Source organism: Octopus sinensis, linkage group LG3 (assembly GCF_006345805.1).
Source record: "Octopus sinensis linkage group LG3, ASM634580v1, whole genome shotgun sequence".
NCBI lineage: Eukaryota > Metazoa > Mollusca > Cephalopoda > Octopoda > Octopodidae > Octopus > Octopus sinensis.
The window spans coordinates 90427202-90449451 of record NC_042999.1 but is presented as its reverse complement, the minus strand read 5'-3'; the positions used below and the strand labels follow the sequence as shown (position 1 = coordinate 90449451).

Sequence of the window (22250 nt, the reverse complement as noted above, 5' to 3'; positions counted from 1 at the left end):
GGCAAAGTCAACCTTGGCAGAATTTGAAGTCAGAACGTAGCGACAGGTGAAATACCCAGCGTGCTAACAATTCTGCCACTTTGCCACCTTAACAACAATAATAATAATAAACTTTTAAAATGGAATACAAATTCATTCAAAATTTGAAGTAATCAAAGTTTCTTGGGTTCAAAGCCTGATTTTTAAAGAGAATGGTATAATTTATTCAACTACCTGTAGTGTATTACTCATCATCATCATCATCATTATCATTATCGTTTAACATCCGTTTTCCATGCAGGCATGGGTGTTATTTATTATTAGCCAAAAAGCTACCATTCACATAGACTTTTAGTTAAGCTTCTACAGGGGTCTTCTGGGCCTTCAGCATAAAGTAAAATAAAAAATTGAAGACTCTATAAAAAAGAAAACTTGAGATAATATTGATAATTCTTTACTTACATAAATATAATTTATGATGCAAAACTTTTGTTGAATCAAAACTTCACTTCATCTTCTGGAGCTTAAGTACTAATGACATTTTAATGATTTATCTAATTTTAATGATCACTCAAACCATGTCAAGTCAAAACTTCACTGGATTTTTTTTTTCTTTTTTTTTTTTTTTGCTGGAATCCACAGGTTTTTGACTATTCTGGATTTTGATTTTTTTAAACCATGTATCATTTCTCCTCACATCTTGTTTTGCTACTTTTCCCTCTGATAAAGATATGTACAACTTTCCAACATTGTTTCAATGAAGATATGTTTTATCTTTCACAAATTCTGATTTGTCTTTTAAAAACAGTTTAAAAAGAAAAAGTAAGACAGTTCATGACAAAGAACCTTTTCTTCTTGGAGAATGAACTGAATATGATGAAATTGAGTATCACTTTAAATTCCTTGGATTTTCATCTAGAGAGAAAGGAGGTGATCAATAACAAAATTGGTACTCAGAGGCACCTTACTCCAAACCAACATGAAGAGTGTTTTCCTGCCAAAAGCTTATGTAAAAGTTATAGAAGTTATCAAAATGGTAATCATCCTCACCACTCGTTATTAATTTCTGAACAGATAAAATATTATTCTCCAATCAATATCCAGCTTGTGTTTTTTTCTTGGTCCACCAGGTCAAAAATATTCCAGTTGTCACCAGATTATTTTTAATCATATGTAGGACTGCATTATTCATTATATCCTTCTGTTTTTAAGACAGCAAACTGTAATTTGACAGAGATTTGGCTGCTATTTCTAACAAGTCAAACAACCAAATACATGCTCTCTCTCCTTGGCCCCAAAACGTTTTTGTTATTATTCTTTGATCTTTTTTTTAACTGTATTATTTTCATTTTTCATACTAAAGTAGAAGATTTTTACAAAAGTATATAATTGCTTAATGTTGAAGCAAATCTTTTAACATCAAGATACCAGTTATGCTGATAGCCATTCAACAGTGATTAGGTGGTATTTGTAAATTAATTATCTGTAAAACTCCTTAACTCCTAGTTAAATTTGTCAATCATTACTTAAGTAGGACATAAGTATGTCAAAGTTATTCTAAATGATAACACATTAACTTAGATTAAGCCTGAGTAAAATAAACATAATTAGCAATTTTGTAGTGCAGGCAATGAAATATAGATTAATTTTTGGCTAATATTTATTTAACTACATAGCACAAATTTGCAGACAAAAAAGGATTGACACGTGTATGCACAGCACACAAACATGCACAAATAAATACACACATATACACTCACATATTCACATATAGAGCAAATATAAAACATAAACCAGTAAGATAGCTTCCTGATTCCAAATTCATCAGAATTCACTGTCAAGCTCACTGGTTTTAGAGGGTCATAGATAGAGTTCTTTCTCCAAAGTGAATTAATAAATAAAGAAATAGCTTTCTGACAAGTTCACCATAGCCAAATGTTGACACATTTCAAGACTTGAATATTAGAGCAGCATGACCTGCCCACAAGAAGTATAGAATGCCTATAGCAACTAATTAAATGTATTAAATGAATGCTCCATTTAACAGGCTACTTCAGTGCTTGATATGGTCGAGCTGACCCAGGTTTATTAAACAACAATAGCAACATTAATAATACTAAAAACACTACTACTTAAGTTACCAAAAAAATAGCTTCTATGCTTCTATCTGAAATAGAAAATGGGATAGTTATGGCTGGAGTGCTTTTGATCATGTATCTACTCAGTCAGTATTGGCCTAGGGCTAAACAACGATAACAGCAGCACCATCAACAAAATCAGCAGTGGCAACAATAATAATTTCTCATGTAGACACAAAATTTGAAATTTTATAGGGAGGAAAAAGTTGATCATTTAATCCCAGTACATTATTTGTACTTAATTTTATGAACCCTGAATGAACGAAAGGCAAACTTAATCTCAGGGGATTTGAACTCAAAACTTACAGAGCTGGAACAAATACTGCAAGGCAGTTTTTCCAATTCATCATCCTTAACAACAACAATATGAATATTAGCACAACTAAAAACTGCAACAAATCAATGAAAATGTCTTAATACTGTTATTCAATATGCTAGAAATAGCAACCAAATTTCCCTCTAATCATCTTCAAGTATCTCATAATGGAACAACACTTAATATTGTTGCTCTAAATATACCATGTTTGTTTGAATAAAGACAGTGTTGTCACAAATGGAATGCTTCTGGTCGTAGGTTTTGTTCAAACAAAATTGACCTCGGGTTAAACAACAACAACAACAGCATTACTAACAACAGAAATGTTAACAACACTAACACTAATATCAGTAACATTCACTGCTACAACAACAACAACTTTAACAGCAACCACTGAGATGAAGACTATTTCATGGGTCAGAAAGCCTTTACCTGCGAGTGAAACTTGCTTGCATTTTAATTTGAAACCACCCACTGATAAAGATCTTGAAATTCCATGTGGAAAAGAAAATAAAAACAATAGATTAAAGTCTTAATATCAAAGCAGTAATTTAATATGCTTCATACTTATGAATTTGAAAAATTAAGTTTATCTTTTATCTTTTACTTTTTACTTGTTTCAGTCGTTACCAGATTGTGGCCATGCTGGGGAACTGCTTTGAACAATTTTAGTAGAATGAATCGACCCTAGTACTTAAAACCTGGTACTTATTCTATTGATATCTTTTGCCAAACTGCTAAGTTATGGAGATATATATATACACCAACACTGGAGTCAAACAGTGATGGGGGACAAACACAGACACAAAGACACACATGCATAGATATATACATATTTATATCATCATCATCATCATCATCATCATCGTTTAACGTCTGTTTTCCGTGCTAGCATGGGTTGATATGTATATATATATATATATATATATATATATATTATATATATATATATATATATACATATATACGATGGGCTTCTTTCAGTTTCCATCTACCAAATCCACTCACAAGGCTTTGGTTGACCTGAGGCTATAGTAAAAGACACTTGCTCAAGGTGCCACACAGTTGAGCTGAACCCAGAACCATGTGGTTGGGAAGCAAGCTTCTTACCACACAGCCTTACAGAGCTGGAACAAATACTGCAAGGCAGTTTTTCCAATCCATCATCCTTAATGACAACAATATGAATATTAGCACAACTAAAAACTGCAACAAATCAACGAAAATGTCTAAATACTGTTATTCAACATGCTAGAAATAGCAACCAAATTTCCCTCTAATAATCCTCAAGTATCTCATAATGGAACAACACTTAATATTGTTGCTCTAAATATACCATGTTTGTTTGAATAAAGACAGTGTTGCACCTACCAATTTTTCTTATAATAGCCCATGCCAGTGTGGAAAAAAGACATTTAATAATGACAATGACAACAACGACGACGACGATGACGACGGCGACGATGATGATGATGATGATGATGATAATGATAATGATGATGAACGTTTCCATCACTCCTCATAGGTTCTTAAATACTAGCAATTCATTTGTGGTTTTACAAAGGTTCCTGACTCTATGTAGCCAATCAACCTGGTATCTATGGTAACCAATGAAGCAATTTGAAACCAAAGAAACAGCAATATTGTTTTAATACACTAGTTGTCTTCATTTGAAATATGTCATTATTAGAACTGCTCAGAATACTACCCTATGCTCGACAGCATTGCAATATATTAAAGTATTAGGGAAAGTTATGACCTTGTAGCACAAACTAATATTCAAACTATTAGAAAATGCTTTTATTAAAAACATTCAATAAACCAATATTACAATATATACAGCAGCCCAGCAAACTGTATTAAAACTCTTACATTATAACACAGCACTTAACTAAGTATACTACATTAGTTATGACAACATATTACTATTCCACACTACTAAACTCCATATAAGCCAACAAGATAGTCTCTACATAGTCACTCACCTTGCTAGAAATAGATAACTGAAGATAACTTCTTTCCTCCTTTCCTTTTCCCACCGTTCCCAAAGTTTCTGAAAAGGGCCATAAGTACTGTCCTCTTTTCTCAAAGCCATTCAAAAGAAAAATTACAATCAAGTCTCTCTTAAACCATATGTGTGTTGTCTTAAAAAAGGGAGTACATAGAATAATTTATCGTTATACACAATAATGTCTGATAATAAGAAAATGACTGAATGGTCATGGCTAGGATTGTTTTTGTTTTTGTCTTTTCTTTTTTATAGTCTAGAGAAAAGACTAGTGCCCATGACTTTTACAAGTCTTCTGAGACTGGTGAGAATGATCTTTTTAACATTTCACTGCAGCAAGCTGATGGCAGCCAGAAATATGTCAATGTTGTGGGGATGGAGTTCTAAGAAGCCAACATTCTAAGGAGAAAGGAGTGGGCAATGTGTTTAGTGTTGGGCCTGAGGTGAAAGGTGAACACAATATGGGTGATTGAGAGAAGAAATTTATAAGATGAGAATTCCTGAATAGATATTGTATGAAAACAGCTACTTTCATGAAGCAGAAGGTACTGTAATAGAGGAATAAAAAAAAATTTGAATAAAATACAGAGAGGAGTCAGTGCATGAGACGGTGAGTGACTTCATGCCAGTAAGTAAAGTGACCTTTCTCTAGAAGCAACCTAGCATAGTTTAGTACCAACACAATCTCAGAACAGTAGCCTAATGTGTGTCTCATCTGATGAGAAAAGTTAGTCTATGCTATATAATCCTTGCTATGTCAAGACTGCATTGACTAAGAGAAAGTGTCTGTGGTAGTGAGGCTAAGGAAGAATTTCAATCATGTTTTGTGGTCTGCTACAACAGCTCCTTCATAGGATCCAGTTAGCTCAAGACATCATCAGGAGGAACCACATCCTGTTTCAGCCCCTACTCCTCTACCGTTTTGACATGGCGGGCCCCCTACCCCCTTTCAGAGGTGTCTTCAGCTCTGGTGTTGGGTGCATGTCTTCTTTCTCCTTCTTTCTTCTGTTCCCCAGCTTCTTCGATGTAGCAAGTGTCAGCAGGTGACTGACTGCCTTGTTAAATTTCCTTTTAAATACCTGCTGCTAGGCTCCAGCAGGCAACCTCAGCAAGTTGTCACATAACACTGTCTCAACTTTGATTGACCAATGAAGGACGCATAGTCTTAGCCCACGCATTCTCTAAGTCACCTGTCAATCGGGGAGGCTAATTCAGTGTCTCACCTAGTGATGTTATTTTCCTGCCAGCATGTTATGACTTTCAAGCCATCTTTGGTCTTCCCACTTCAGCCATATATAGAAGCTGGCTTTTTCAACCGCCTCCTGTACTCTCTTTATTAGTTTTCTCAGCTCTGAACTAGAAAAAAAACAAATCTTCTTTTGAATAACGTCATTTTTCTTTCAATGAAGCCCCTAGCCCCCACTGCCAGGTGGTAATACTCAACAGTCCATCCCTGTTCTCTGTACTCTTCGATTAGTTTTTCGCTCCTCAACTCTTCGATTAGTTTTTCGCTCCTCAACTCTTCGATTAGTTTTTTGTACCTTGTAAAAGTGATTGCATTGCATACTTTAGTTGAATGCTGCTCATACTTATGCAGCACTTGTGATTATATTTTCTTGATATGTAGAATGATTTGGTGGATTTTGACTGTTGGAAGAGAAAAAGGTTTAACCTGATCACATAGGAGGATTTTTTCAAGATTGCTCTTCATGGGATTAGTGCAGATTTGTGATGTGGTGTCTAGGTTGCATTTAAATGACACTTGGGTGTGGAAGATGAAAATGGAATGAATGATGGTGTCATCTGTAAAAGAGTGGGGATTGTTGAAGGCTAGAGGGAGAGTGTTGGAACAGAATCCTAGTTAATTGAGTGTAAGTCAAACAGAGAACCCCATCAACACATACTGCAATAGTGCAATCTGCCAGGAAGCTAATGAATCAAAAGTTAAGAAGTGGATGGAGCCCACTTTTTGATAAGTCTACTGGCTCAAGGCTGACTTCAGTTGACCTAAGCTGAAAAAAAAACAATGCCCACAATTAAACTATATTACATTAGTACACAAGCCTGTCAGACAACCTTCAGAGGAATATTTTCTGTACAACAGCAGACTCAGTCCTTTTGTATAGAACAACAGCCTGAACACTTACCAAAAAACTGGAATCCAAGCTAGATGGAACTTACACCTGAATGTTAAGAGCAGTCTTAAACATATTTTGGAGAACTCATGCCATCAAGAAACAGCTGTATGGAGATCTCCTGCCCGTTTCCATCACTATAAGAGAAAGGTGAGTGCACCTTGTGAGACATTGCTGATGAGCCAAACAAGATCTGGCAAGTGACTGGCTGCTATGGATGCCAATCTTTTCACTAGCAAGGATCCCTTTTATTTAAATGAGTTTTCCCTTTTTAATATGCTGATCCTTATGTATATATATATATATATATATATATATAATATATATATATATATATATATATATATATATAAAACTTTGAATTTAGTCCACAGACCCCCAGGACTTCCTTTGCTGACCGCCAGGGGTCTGTGAACCATGGGTTGAGAACCACTGCTTTAGCTGGTCATCTGAACATAACATATGTAGATAAACACACTAAAGACACTGGATGCTTCCTTGAAGACCTCCCTCAACTAATGAAGGACCAAGATGGATGGTATGTACAGGTTAAAAATATCTGAGCAAGCTCAACCAGATAATGATGATGACATTAATAATGTAGTTTAGTTTAGTCACACCTTTCTATCTCATAAAAGATACATTAAAAAATGTTGTTTAAGGTACATTATTCCAAAATTAAAAGATACAGTATGGTTATGGTCAAAATTGTCTTTGATTCTTTTATCAAAATATTGTCTGCTCTCTCAAGATTGGCCTGGTATCCTACAACAGCATAATTTCATCTATGTGGCTTGGGTTAACCAGAGGCTATAGCTAAAAATATTTACCCAGAGTTCCTTCATAGTAGGATTGAACCAAGGACCTCATTAATGCAAAATGAACTTCTTAATCATTTAGCTATGCCTGCACATAACCTGGGGCTAAATACCAACAACAAAAATGCATCACCAACCACTAAGCTGCCCTCAGGTACACTGCCAAAATGTATAACACCACACTACGAAACAGCATTAAGCTTGAGCCACTAATGCAACATTAATAACTATGACTGTAAGCTAATGAGGAAACCTCTACACTATTGCTTGACCAAATCTTCAAACTATTGTCATAAAAATAGTTGCTTATATGGGATAAGTAGATTCAAAATGTAATATGTTAGAAAGAAATGATGGTCACAGCTGGAACTCATGTTTGCAACCATAACTATGTAATAACACATCAGTAAATTGCTCTATGCAGTTTTACAAAATTGCGTTGCACCACATTGCTAAAGTACAGTATTCAATACTATGTAACACAAGTCAACAAAAGTGACTCTAATTGGGTGTTCAGTCTGCTAGAAATAGCAGCCAAATCTCTCTCATATCATACTCTTATTGGCCTGGTAAAGGAAAAGACACATTATTCACAAAAAGATGTGGTGACCATAACTGGAATACCTTTTTTGATCATGTGTCCCTGTTCCATCAGTTTCTACCTAGGAGTGAACAACACCAATTAAACTGTACACCACTATACCACAAACCATCATAACACACTACAAACTTGTATATACCAAACCACACTCTAAAATGTACCACATTATACCATAAACCTGTCTGTACCACAACATACTACAAACCTATATGTACCACATCGCATTAAACTATACCACACGGCACTACTAAACTGTATCTACCACACAATATTACTAAATAGTACCACATTACAAATCTGTATGCACCGTTATAAACTATAAACTTACATGAACCAACCACACTACAAACCAATATATACCACAACATACTAACCTGTATGTATCACATCACACCGCATTACTAAACTATAGACATTCCACTTCTACTAAACTGTACCACACCGAACTATAAACCTAGGTGCCACCAGTAGACTACTACTTTCATTGTTTTGCTACCATGGTCAGATGACACTGGATTGTCCTCTCCAGGGGACAGGCCTGGGCAGGGTTTTATGGGAGATTAGTAGTTGCCCAAGCAGTATGTTCCCTTCTCCACTGCCACTCGAGGGTATAGTAGGAGGCACTTGCCCAAAAACAATGCAGTGGAACTGAACTCAGAACCATGTAGTTGGGAAGCAAACCTCTTACTAAATAGCCATGCCATCAGTCATAGATCTGCTCAATCCGAATCAATCTAGGATTCAGCAACAGCAGCAACAACAACCACTCTATGTGCTGTACTAAATGGTACCACATCATGCTACTAAACAACATTACACCACTAATAAACTCTATTGTTCACAACTGTACCGCATTACACCACATTTCTATAAAGCACAAGACCACACTACTATACTGCTGTATGCATTACAGTAGTATAGTGATCAACTTGCAACTATTCAATAACTGCTTCAATTTTACCAGTTTTGGAGATCTTACAGAGGCCATGAACGGAAACCTCTCCTGCAAACTAAACCAATAAATAAACAAATAAAGAAATTTGAATTGAAATAAATACATGCTTCATATACCACACCACTAAACTCCATTAGCAAGCTATTCAACACAACATACCTGAAATCCAGAATATGTACTACTGATCTTACAGTACATCACAATTAAACTGTTCTCTGCCTGCACTGTTAAGTGTTCCCATGCACCAAGCCAATGACCTACTCTCTACTATATAACAATCTATACAGCACTGCACTATTGAACGGTACAAAACTCATGAACTACACTGCACCATAGGAGAGCCTCTTTGTGAACATGCAACCTATTAGAAATAGCAGCCAAATTTCCATCAAATCATACTCAACTGTCTTTAAAAGGGATTACATATGAACATGTAGTCTTAGATACACTATGCTGGAAATAAGATGAGATCATTAGGGCTCAAAAACCTTTGGTTTCTTTGATTATGGGTTTGCTCTATGAATCAATCCAAAATTAAGCTACTTCAACAACTAGACTAAACAAACATTACATTTCCCTAGACAAACACTTCACTGTATTTCTCTATCTACCATATCAATACAACACCACTCTATATTTCACAACACGATACCTTTATCAAATCTAATTAATAGATTAATAAATTACACTGTACAGTAATATTGAACTACACCATACCAATAATGTGCACTTATACTGCTACATCAATCAACTACATTACATTGTTACTTGCCTGCTAGAAGTAGCAGTCAAACCTTTTTTCAAATTACTCCCTATCTTGTAAAACATTGGTCTGATGCAATCAAAGGGAGCTGAAGGCACAGGCAATTTGAGCAATCACCTGAGGTACCATGTGCTATGAGAAATGGGATATTATGACAAGTACATGGGGTTTTCAAAATAAGAAACAGAATATATGATAATAATAATTAAAATTAAATAAAACAATAAGTGAAAATTCCTTAAATGGAGTGAGCTTGTTTTAAAATATTGAGTGGGTGTTATTAACAGGTATAAGCTCTTCTTTCTGCTAGATATTGCAAAAAAGAAAATTTATTTCCTGGAAATGTATAGCATTCAATTGATGCAATTGGATTTATCAACAGTTATAAGTTACAGGATGTCATGCTAAATCTGTGAGCTGCATTAAGAATATTGCTTAGAATACCTATAAACACAAGAGAGAGAAGCTTTACAAAGAGATATTTACGATCATCCATGACACAAGACAGATTAAAGTATTTTGCAATTTTGTCCATAAAAATGATACTGTAAAAACAATAGTTACAGAAAGTCTTATGAAAACATTTGCAAATCTAAAAGCACAAGGAAAACGTATTAGTTGGAATAATGCATGTCTTTTACCATTGTTTCTTTTGTTCATATTCTTTAATTTATTTGGAAAAAAGTCTGTTTCATGTATAGGAGATCAACAGTACCCTCTGGACTTTCCCTCACATATCTACTTCCATTTGGAAACGACATTTGTTGAAATCATAGCCAGTAATGTAAATACAGCTTTGATCTTTCTCTAACTTTCTCCTTCTCTCTTTCTGTACACATCTATCCCTTTATCTTTTTCTCTTATCCTCTCCCTCTTAGTTAAATTAATTAAAGAATTTGAAACTTTGATGCTATATCTGAACTGTTCTTTTTATTTTGTATCTTCTATCTTTATTTGTTTCAATCACTGGACTCCAACAATACTGCAGCACTGCCTTGAAGGGTTTTGTCAAACAATCAACCTCAGTACTTACTTTTAAAGTCTGGTACTGAGTCTATCAGTCTCTTTTGTTGAACTACTAGGTTATATGGATGTAAACAAACCAAAACTGGTTTTCAAGCAGCAGGTGAGGGAACAAACACATGTATTTTCATATATATATATAAGTAAATGAGAATGACAAAGGAATAAACAATTATCTTAAGAACTTCATTAGATTCTGCTATAAAACTCATAGTTTAGTGCCTGAGTAAGAACTTCATTAGATTCTGCTATAAAACTCATAGTTTAGTGCCTGAGTAACAGTTTATAGTTTCATCAGAGCCTCAAATATGAAGTGGAATTTATTTGGAAAAAGCAATTACATTTATGCATATACCCAGAAAAGCATTACCAATGAAAATACATGTATGTGAAGAATGAAATCCAGGCATTCCTCCTATAATTAGAAAAAGTTTTATTTTAAAGTGTGTATATGGACAGGTATACTCAGATGTAGGCAAACAGTAATTAGATCTATCTGCCTACCAAATCTACTCAGATGTAGGCAAACAGTAATTAGATCTATCAGCCTACCAAATCTATTCACAAGGCATTGGTCATTCCAGGGCTATAATAGAAGACACTTTGCCCAAGGTGCCACAGAATGGGACTGAACCTGAAGCCATGTGATTGGAAAGTGAGCTTCTTAACCACACAACCATGGCTGCACTATATATATAAAGAATAAAAGAACGCTTTATTTCTATATTTGTAGATTCTGCTACTTTGTGAAATATTCTTTTAAAATATACTTCTATAGGTAACAAAATTCAACTTGCCTGAGTTGTCAGCAACTCCAAAGCTAGCTGTGGATGCATAGCATAATGTAGGTCTAAATACATTGCATCGGATAAGGGACGAGATAGCCACAGCTGAAGCAGCTTTGATCATAGGTTTGCTTTGTCAGGGTTGAGAACTACAGTTAACTTTAACTGGCACTCTGTCGATCATAATGACAATGTTCCAATCGATCTGACCAACAGAATAGCCTGTTCATGAAATTAATGTGCAAGTGGCTGAGCACTCACACTGAACTATACTAAGCAACTAAACTGTACTGTTTCGTTCTGCTAAACTATACGATAGCTGTACCCATCTCACAGTTATTTACACAACTATTGCAACATTATAATGTTGCCAACAAAGGGCCCTCTATGTGTTAGTTTGATTATGAAGAAGTAGCAACCAAATCTCCTTTAAATTACTCTCCAGTCTCTGGAAAAGTGAGAAACACAGTTGGTAATGCAGTCTTAGGTAAGCAGAACTTGAAAGGTCAGAATGTCCATGGTCAGAATATCTCTGATCATTAGATCTGCTTTATCAAGGATGACCTGGTTTTAAACAACAACAACAACAATAATGTAGAAAGAAAGCTTCTATACAGCCAAGTTTATGAGGTTATTTAGGATTCACTTCTAGATATTTCACTACACTTACATTGCCAAATTTAAACAGTTATATGAGTATCTAACAAGCTTATTTTTGCTCTTATTTATATTTATTGACAAATATGAGTGAAAGATTTATTGAATATGTGCATGCAGGCATGTGTGTGCATGTGTGTGTGTGAGAGAGAGAGAGAGAGAGAGAGAGAGAGAGAGGAGATAGATGAGAGTCGTGTGCATTAGTATATTTATCCAAACACACATGCACACACATTCTCTCTCTCTCTCTCTCTCTCTCTCTCTCTCTCTCTCTCTCTCTCTCTCTCTCTCTCTCTCTCTCTCTCTCACACACACACACACACACACATACACACATACAGTTTATTATCTCTGCAGATCTAGAATTTAGCCAAGAGTATGAAGGTTTGCTGCAGTCAATATACTTAGCTGAAATATATATTATCTTTAGCTATCTAAATTTAACGTTATAACAGTTATAGAACATTGGAGATGATCAAGACAGCCCATAAAACATCACACTGGTTTGTTCTGCAATAATTAATTCGATACCTCATGGTTATGATTCTGATGTGGTCAATATTACTTTTCAGCCCATCCACTAGAATTTAATAAAATATAAACCACTAATACATTTAGATATATTCAATCAACTAAACTCCAGCCTGCTTCACATGCTGTTCCTTGAAAAACCAACAGGTAAGCCATGATATTCTGAGTTCAAATCTTACCAGAGTTAACTTTGATTTTCATTCTTCTTGGGTCAATAAAGTGTGTGATGCAAAAAGCATATTTGTGTACTTAAGAGAACTGCTTGAAAAATTTAATGAGTTGTATAAGTTCTAAATTCTTGATGATGCGTATATTTCTTTATGTATACAGCTTAGACATCCTCCCCATCCTTTCCCTCAATATCATTTGACGTAGCAGTGATTAGCAATCCATGTTTAATTTTTTAGTACTTTGCTCTGTTTAAGGGAGAATCTATAAATGTAAGAGATGCGTTACATTTAAGCAACTATTGCAGCAACTTACAATTCAATAAAACTGACTACTTAGATTCTCCTTAAAATTTCCACCATATCTCACGAAATCTATTTCTGTTGAGTATGTCCAATAACAAAGTGTCAAGAGACATGCTTGCCTCTTATACATACCAAAAACATTAGAGTTTTTTTAAAGAAAAGGATTAACAATAAGATGAATAGGATGATTTAGAAGAGGAATCAATCAGTTTTGATTCACCATCTGTTTACTGATAAGAACATGTATCAGATGCAATGGTCCAAAGAAAATTAACAAAGTAACATCCAGGGGTTCTATTCATAGTAGTAGTATATGTATTAAAAGAGAAGCAAAAAATATTCCTGCAAAAGTAATGAGTGTGCTAGTGGTAGTGTAGAGAGTTCCTTCTAAAGTGCAGCATTTTGATAGTCATAATAGCAGACCCTGCTATTATGCTTCACTGATAGAGTTGTTTACAAATAAATTTCTGATTGAAAACAATAGGTCTGGAGTTCAAATCATTATATAGACTTGCTACAAGAAAAAAGGAAATGAAGCTATATAAGGAAATGAAGCTTCTGAGATATGTTTGAAACATAAGTGATGTGAAACAATTACAAGCATAAATCTAAGTGACCAGGAGATTATCTCAACTTGACAGCTACCAATTTTTCATTTTAGCGAAAAAAAAAAGAAGAAAGTAACTCAGATTTATCAGGAAAATAAATGTCTGATCACCACTCACAATTTTTTTTTTTTAAATCATGAGCAGCAATGTGAAATATATAGGTGAAGCAATATCTGAAGCTTGTCATACTTTATCTACATCAGAGCTTTTTAGCCAGGATCCATATAAAATTTTGTTGTTAAAATTTATGTGCAATAAATTGGTTATACTTGCACAATACTCAAAACGTTTTAATTTCTTTTATACAATTCCTAATAATATTAATAATATTTAAGTATAAAAATACAGTAATATTTTTTTTATATATCTAGTGAATGCCTTTGCAAGTCCAGTAGAGCAAAATAGGAATCAAAGAGGTTAACAGGCAAAAAATGACTGAGAACCACTGATCTATATAATCATGATTTCTAATAATAATCCTTTCTACTATAGACACAAGGCCTGGAATTTGTGCAGAGGGGGATAGTCAATTACATCGATCCCAGTACTAGATTGGTACTTAATTTATCGACCCTGAAAGGATGAAAGACAAAGTTGACATTGGCAGAATTTGAACTCAAGCCATAGCGGCACACGAAATACCATTAAGCATTTCACCTGGTAAATATCTCCAATAACCTTATGTTGTGTATTTCTAAGCAAATGAGAGATGAATCATCCATTGCATAGAATGCCAGTCACTTGAAAGTAATAAAGATTTCTTTTTGACTAAGTACAAGGCTACATTTTGAAAGGTAAGGTAACATAGCGGTTGATCTGGGTAGTTTCACTCAGCATGTACATATTAGTTTTAGTGGGAAGAATGTAATCTACTAAAATCAACCTAGTATATTAGTGCTACTTATTTTATTGACTCTCTTTCTCTTTACTCTTTTACTTGTTTCAGTCATTTGACTGCGGCCATGCTGGAGCACCGCCTTTAGTCGAGCAAATCGACCCTGGGACTTATTCTTTGTAAGCCCAGTACTTATTCTATTGGTCTCTAAATAAGTGACGGGGACGTAAACACACCACACACCAGCATCGGTTGTCAAGCAATGCTAGGGGGACAAACACACACATATATATATATATATACATGACAGGCTTCTTTCAGTTTCCGTCTACCAAATCCACTCACAAGGCATTGGTCGGCCCGGGGCTATAGCAGAAGACACTTGCCCAAGATGCCACGCAGTGGGACTGAACCCAGAACCATGTGGTTGGTTAGCAAGCTACTTACCACACAGCCACTCCTGTGCCTATATATGACTCTTGATATATGAAAGGTAAAGCTGACATCAAAATCCTAATAACTGAATATTTAGCTATTATATATACTATCTGTTCAGTCTCATTTAGATGATATTTTCCAAGTACCAGGTAATGTTTTTCTAAGGTGATCTGAGAGAAAATTAAATATCTTGTAGAGAGTTATCAAAACATATGCCATGGATATGAATTAATGAGTTCCAAGCTGATAGTCTAACATCTTACATTGCCGTTTTACTTTTGGCGTTCATTGATATAATACATCAAAATTACATTTGATATAGTAGCACATATAGTTAAGACAGGTGTTAATGTATTTATATGTCTGCAGGTGTATACATGTATATCTGCATGTACATACACAGACACACACACATATGTATATGTATACACCTACATGCACACATGCATATATCTGTAGACATATAAACACATTAACAGACATTGTAAATATATATGAGTGTTACTGGTTGTCATTAAGAAAGCACTTTCCAAGAATCATCTTCGTTATATATCTTCTCATTTACAGTAACCACATGTAAATGAGAAAAGATCTTATATCACCCATCAGTGTCTGTTTCTTACAAAACTACTTCAGCCAAAGTAAAACTGTTAGTTTTAACATCGCCAAAGGCTTTCATCATGTGTGATATGAGATGCTTCTGACAAAACTGTTCAGCTGTAGACTGGAACCATCCTCTCAGAATGTTTCACCATTTGTTGCTGAGAGGCACTTTCTGATCCTCATTATCACTTTGGAGATATGTATAACTTTGTTATTTTTCTTCAACTCTTCTCTCTCAACATGAACAATCTACTTCTTATAACATCTAAACATGCACAACCTCATCCCTTTCCACTACACAAGATACAGTCCTTATAAATGATCCTTGATAGTTTGGAGTCATTCAACAGAACAATACCATGAGTATACACCCCTGCGAAACAGAACCCATTATCATAAACAACATTCAACAAAAATCAATATATGCCTTCTTGATCTAGGCTTTGCACTCTGTGATAGCAATATTGTAACAATGTATACATTTTACATGCTTACTATATCTTGAACTCAGCTTAAAGTCATGTAATTGAAACTATTTAACATAGCTACCAGTATGATGATAAAGTTTGGATATTCAATTGAATAAGACCTTCACAGGTAAAGAAATCTATGTAACTACTTTACTCAGATATATACTGTACATCCTGTGCAACAACATTATTGACTTCAACATGTACCTACTGGATTCAATGTACCATATTAATATTAATTAATTAAGAATGCAAAGACTTTCATTTTCTGTTTGTTTAAGTATTTAGAGAAGTGACTATATCTGGAATATTTTCACAAGATAGCTATCCTGTATTATATTTATGTACAATTGAACCACAAATATTCCAGTATTTAAAAGAAGCCTAGGCAATTGTATGGTGCACTTGGAAAGCGTTTTCTATTTGGATAAAAAATTTAAACTGACCTCAGATTATAAGCCACAAGAAGGTGATGTCAGCAACAGTTGTGCTTTACTGAAAGTATTATAAGATAGACATTGTAAATAATAGCATTTGATTATGAAATATCAAATGCAAAAAGACCTGAAATATCATATGTTTGATGCTTTATCACAATTGGAAGTAACAAAGGTTGTATCAAAAGTTATGCAAAAGTGAGTATTAAGGCATCTGATAGGCTTGTATTGGCATATCAAAGCTCTTCAGTACTTTGGCAGCATGTTTTCATTTGTTTGATGGAGCAAGCAATATTCTGAATGTATATATTATCAAAATATATGATTCACTTTTATGATTTACAGCATATGGCATACAGCAAAAACGAAATTTCAAGTATTTAATTTCATACAAAACCTTTTGATTTGGTTGCAAAGATCTTCATACAGTATTCAATATTTATAGAACTGAGTCCAATCATTTTGGCTGAAGGAGTGAAGCAGGTGTCTAAGTATTGAAAAGAAATGTGTCTGAGTTTCTCTTCATCCACTTCAATTTCTTAATTGAAACATTCAGGTTGTTATTGAATAAATCTACTAATGATGGTTTAACTGAAGACTTTTATAACTATGAGATTTGCTATTTATATTATTGATATGAATAACCTTAATCTTTTATTTAGTATGTTTATTAATGAAAATACTGCAATAATGAATAATTAATTCATTTATAATCAACCAACTACTATGGCTAAAGTAAATCAAAATCTTTGAAATCTATTCTCGTTGAACATTTGTTAAAATGTAGTTAGTTTTTGTATTTGTTTCATCTTGTCTCATTCAGTCTGAAAAGCTAAAAGAGATTTTGTTGTTGTTGTTGATGATGACGATGATGATGATGAAGATGATGTAGTAGTGGTAGCAGTGGTGGTTGTCGTTGTCGTCGTCATCGTCGTAGTCGTGGGGGTGTAGTGATTTCTTTTTTGTTTTGTAGAAACTATTGTTATATAAAAAAAAAAAATGAAAATACAGAACCGGTGATTACAAACAGTTATATTTTATCTGGAATATTAAAAAGGGTTTTTGATAGTAATTCAAGCAATTCTATTGTTGAAAGATTGTCTAAGTCATTGAAAAATAACTTAACAGCTGAAGGTAACATCTTGCAATTGAAGAATTAATTGTTTTCCACCAACTTGAGACATTTACAATAAGAACTAAACATGATGACATACATTGTAATTCAAAGGCAACAAGGAACCAATTGAAATTAGAACCACTGTAGCCAGAATATAGTAAATATGTGGAGCAATATGCAAGATGTCCAATGTGTGCTAGGGTAAAACAAACGTTAACACTATTCTATATTTTTGAGATGAGGAATTATGTACATTATTTACAATGGACGGATATGTGTCCTCATCTTGTTTGTTGTTATCATATTTTGACTGGTGTACTCTCCAGCCTTCATCAGGTGTTCTGGTAGAATTTTGAACCCAACCCTTTGTTTGACTAATGGAATATGCTGTTCTCATTCCTAAAGTATGTTGCTGATGTTATTTTTCTGTTGATATTATTTTTCAAGTACCTGCCTGGAATTGAACTTACAATCCAGGGATTAGTAGCCCATGCTCTTATCCACTACGCTATACATCCATGGGCAATTATAGTGTGAATTTCAGGGCTTCTAAACCAAGTATTTTATCTTTTCTTAATACTGCTTCCCATATTATATTCACATTTGCACTGAGTCTGCTTAGGAGGTTATTGTATCCTAGCATATGTGCAGCTTCTTTCAGTTTTCGTATTTTCTAGTGGAGTTTCCTGTTGATTATTTTAACTTCATCCCACAACAGGAGGTGGTCTCCATTTTTCCATACATGATTGGCTATACCTGATTTTCCAACATCTCCTCGTATCACAGCTTTATGCTGTTCCTCTACCCTTACTTTAAAGGGGTGGCATGTTTCACCTTTGTATAACCTACCACAACTGCACGAGATAGAGTACACACAGTTTTTGGTCATATTCTCTTCTATGGGTTGGGTTCAAAACTCCGCCAGAACACCTGATGAAGGCTAGAGAGTACATCAGCTGAAACGTTGTGATAACAACAAACAAGATGAGGATACCTATCTGTCGATTATAAATAATGTAAAACAAAAGTGGTCTCATACACATAATCTGATCTGAAGGCATTAAAACATGGCTACACATGCATAAGAATAATGTACATGTCTAAAATTTAAGATTAATTATCAATATTTAATGTCCAACATTCCATGCTAGGATGATTTGGACAGCTTGATAGAATCAAATGAACCCAAGGACTGTATCATGCTCCAGTGTCTGCTTTGGCATGATATCTATGGCTGGATGCCCTTCTTAACACCAACCCCTTTACAACATGTTCTGGATGTCTTTCTATTCCCCCACCCACCATCCTAGTGAGGTCACTATGCAGCTTGCAAAACTACTAACACCAACTTTACAGGGAGATTTATGCTAGGAGATAAGGAGTAGAGAGGAGTAAAGCATTAGAGAAAGGGCCAGAAGCAGAACAGGTTTCTTAGTGTAGAGGAATTACAAGATTATTCACATTATAGAGGAGAAAGTAGGAGCAATCTGATGGAGCTGAAAAATAAAAACAGGGGTGATGAAGTATCAGGATTGTTCTTAATAATTGTTCATGCACTCTCTGAGTGACTAAAAATAACAAAAGTGATGAAGAAGGAAGGAGAAAAGGCTAGGCATATATTAAGAGCTTGTGTTTTTCAGAAACAGTATTTCATAAAAAATGGTGTCTCATGCCTATGAATTTCATGGTTATAATTCATGTAAATTACTTAAATTGAATGTAAGCACTTCCATATCATTCTGTTTGAAATGGGATTGCTGCAAAAAGATGACTGGTATTAAAATAGGATTGAAAACATATTCACCTAGTAAATTTTGAGCTGCATACTTTTGAATTATAGAACAGTCCCTCATTCAAGCAGACTTCTTAATTCATCTGCTTTGATGGGTAGACAAATGTTTACCACTATTAAAAGTATCTAATGAAACTGCAGTTCTTGTTGTTTGGTATCAATGCAGAAGAAATGATGAATCTCCTTTATTTTTTAACAACAATTGTGGGTTACTGAGAGTAATATCTTCATTTATTACATGATAAGAATAATACATAACAGCATTTGATTATGAAATCTCTGAAATAAAAAGATCTAAAAATATCAAACAATACATAATCTCAACTTGAATTTATTAATAATGTTGGTTTGGATAAATACGACGACGACGATGATGATGGCGATGACAATGATGATGCTGAAGATGATTTTTTTTTGGTTTTTCATCTATTTTGTAGAAAGTGATGTTATAAAAATTGAAAATACAAAATTGGAGACTGTGAAGGATAATATTCTTTAGGTATATTGAAAAAAGATTTTCAAAATAATTAAAGCAATTGATCTGGATGAACAGTTATAGATTATTGAGGGTGAACAGGTTATATTAGTTAAGTCAAATAAACAATACAAATATTAATAGTGAACAGACAGAATCACTCACTCAAGCTTCGAGCAATATTTTAGCTTCTATTAATGAAAATTATGATTTGATAATTGAGACAGGAACAAACATTGCAAATGATATTAGTTATAGTTCTCAAATAAGGAAAGGGGTTAAAACAATTCATTTGCAGGTGATATTACCATTATGCAAATAATATTGTAGCATTGCATGCTTTGAACATGCCTATCATATCTTGTGACTCAGCTTGATGGTTACATGATTAACGTGACTACCAGTTTAATATCAGAATGCTTGCGTAGTTATTTGAATAAGACTTCCGGAGGTACAGGATAACATATGGCTACAGTTTTACAAGGATAAACCCTTTAATGTTGGTTTACATTAATGAATTTTAGTGAGTAGTTACTAGAATGATTATGCTAATCACCATGATGTCATCAACAAATAAGGGTTGTCATTAAATAAACATTGTATTGTACAGTTACAACAACATGACACAATGTTTGATGATCTTTCATATAACCAAGATTGGGTTTCAATTATGGAAATTCCTTTTCAAGGCCAGAAAGTAATTAACATTCAGCTGTAACTAATAATATATACAAAGTACAAATATGCTCTACACTATTCATGCAGATACATTAAACTTTAGAAGAAATACCCTTCATCTGACTAGCAAGATATTAATCACCAAACTTCAACAAACATTTACCCACCATCAAGCTGTGTTTTCCCCACATACTCTTTTCACAAGACAATAGTCTATACTACACTAAATTTTCCAATTATGTACTAACTTCACTTAGATATGTTCACTGCCCCTATTTCTCCACTAGTTGCCTGGGGTATGTCTCAGCCTCAAAACTAAGTCCTTCGTTTGATATAATACCAGATCCATTTTCTCCAGAACTACCACACTGTAAAATTCCCTCCCACTCATTTCCTGTTTTCCTCCATAAAATCTATGATAGTTCAAGCTGAACATTAGCCATTTTAAATTTACTCAGTCATCCTTGACTTCCAGTTAAGTGGGGCTTGAAAATATAGCTCCTTCCTCTGACTAACAAATTAGAAAATATGTAAACAACAAAGTTATAATTAATTTGCATTTGTTTTTATCAGTTTATTGAAATAGGAAAATGAGATTGTGACATTCATTTTTTTTCTTTTTTCTTTATTTGTCTTAGAACATTAATAACATGAAATAAAATTTATACAACCAAACTAACTCAAAACTGTGTTCTGTAGGTTGATCATAAGGATTTGTTTATCCTTTCAGTGCAAAATTTAATTTCATGTTTATTCCAGTAATGCTGTTAAATATCTATCAAAAACGGAATTAGTATTTTCTGCAAGTCATCTTGCAGAAAACTTGACATCCCAACAAAAAATATTTTCAAACGTGACATTTCTCCACAAAAGACAGATATGTATATAAAACTGCTTCCACAGTTAAGGGTAATGAAATTTTGAGTGGATATATTTGACTTCCACAGTAAAACAGTTGACTCTGTGATACTTGAAAAAGTCAATTTAACAGTATTTCAGTATTTTATGTGCTGTTTTATATGATTCTTAAGTAACTTTCAAGAGTCATTATACAGACAATTCATGCTAAGTACCAACATTTAAAGAGAAAATTAAATGCTTTCCTTTTTTCTTTTTCATTTACAAAATGTGCCAGCTTTAAATCACGAACATAATACTTTGCTAGAAACTTTCTATCCAACTGTCAGCTGATTTATCTTCATGTAAATACAGTCATTACTATGTTTCACAGCATGTATCATTTATTTATCATTTTCTTTTGCTCAAAACAGAACCAGATATCATTTAAATCCACTTTCTACTCCTCAGTGGCAGCATGTTATAATATAATTACAACTTACAACAACTGCAAATACTGGAAAATTACTTGATGTAATCTGTTGTGATAACAGCAAGGAACAGAAAACACCAAAAGTAAGATATTTTGTTTTGATTTACAGTCTATATAACAATATACACAAGACATCGTCATCATCATCAGATAACATCTATCCAACAGTGATGAATACTGCTAAGGTTCAAAGTGCCTCCTCATCTTCACTTGCTCCAGGCTGTGGATCAAGGTTCTTACCTCATTCAGATGGAAATAAATCTCATGCCAATTTGTGTTTGTGTT

The 22250-nt window shown here is 34.0% G+C and overlaps 1 long non-coding RNA gene across 1 annotated transcript; it reads right to left on the bottom strand.

Moving 5' to 3' along the window:
• Positions 1 to 221: 221 nt before the first annotated feature.
• LOC118762511 lies at positions 222 to 19754 on the bottom strand. The gene is made up of 3 exons (XR_004998268.1): positions 19495 to 19754; positions 16971 to 17060; positions 222 to 395 (listed from the first exon to the last, which is right to left on the bottom strand). It is a non-coding gene; the product is annotated as an uncharacterized LOC118762511 (long non-coding RNA).
• Positions 19755 to 22250: the final 2496 nt, after the last annotated feature.